We start from the raw sequence: 1,485 nt of genomic DNA on the forward strand, positions 1-1,485 counted from the left end.
TGAACCATGCGATCGTTAGCCCTACTAATGGCAATGCGCCCACAAAAGGACAGAGAAAAACTCTTGACTATGGTGGGAATTGAACCCACGACCTTCGGGTTAGATCACCGCTACTCTACCGGCTGAGCTACAAGGTCAGACGGGAGCAGGTCGTGGGAACTAAAGCAATGAACAAGTACAAGGAAGGATTACGTTTTTGCAAACGTTGGCCGTCTAGCACTAATATTTGAACAGACTTAACATCTTCAATTCCCACGGCACTCTAATCAGTGAGGTCTGTTCAAATATAAGTGCTACACCGCCAACGTTTGCAAAACGTAATCCTTCCTTGTACTTTCCAATTGATGTTGACTCGGTCGGGTGTACTTGGGACAAAACACATAAACCAGTCTAACCGCCAGTCCTTTAATATGGTCTTCCACTGAAAGAGACTCGCTGGAGTTACTACGTTCAGATGATAACTTACGAGCTTCACAGCTTGGATTGAAATTTTTGAAATTTGACATGTTCTCGCAAGCGCACTAAAGAAAAGGCATAGAACAAAATGCTGTGAAGGAGGTAACTTTATTTAATAAAGTCAAGAATCAAAGAGAGAAAAGAAGATAGATGAATATTCAAACAGTCTCGCAAAGGTTCAGGTCTGTGCGATGTTTTGTGCGGGAGATATTCGAAGAAATGTTTTACTCAAATTTGTAAGGCTTTGTATGGAGACGCCATACAAAGCCAATTACACGTCACCTATTGAAACTGGGCTGAAACCCCCTAAGACACCGCAGAGATGCAGCCACCTTATGTCTTTTCAACCAAGGACTTAACCAACTGGCGAACATTCCAACAAAGAATCTATCCCAACCCTCAAGACATTCCCGCCAAATGCATAATAAACACTTTAACGTACCTTTTGCTAGAACCAATATTTTCAAATTTAGTTTCTTGCCTAGAGCAATTAGGCTGTGGAATAGATAACCTTCTTTTGCAGTAAATTCTAATTTAGACATCGCGGCTTTCGAGGTCCTAGTCAAGGAAATGTAATTCTCATGCGTTGTGCATATATATACAAACTTGTGGGTTGCACTTGTCATTAAAGTGAAGTGAAGTGAAGCCATGTTTGTGTCCCTCTGAGGGGCACAAATATGGCGGCCGGAAGCTGAAAAAACATGTAATCAACTTTGCTATAAAAAACCTGTAGTCATTTTCTGAGGGCTCATAAACATCTCTCATACATGGACTTTTCAGACTGCAAAATCTCAGCGGGTAACTTTTTTTACTTACGTGACAGCATTCTCGGTTGTAGTTTCAATATCGTGGCACGCAAAAGCTTAGAAATTCAACCTTGCCTTTAATATCACAAGACAAAAACATAACATCGCAAAATTAATTTTGAGATGTCTTTTCTCCATGTTAGCTCGGCGATAATCTGTGATACCGTTGGGAACGGTTAGGTTAGGATTCCTGTGACTTACCACCAGTCTTACTCAGGACTAC

The sequence above is a fragment of the Montipora capricornis genome, chromosome 10 (assembly GCF_036669925.1).
Source record: "Montipora capricornis isolate CH-2021 chromosome 10, ASM3666992v2, whole genome shotgun sequence".
NCBI lineage: Eukaryota > Metazoa > Cnidaria > Anthozoa > Scleractinia > Acroporidae > Montipora > Montipora capricornis.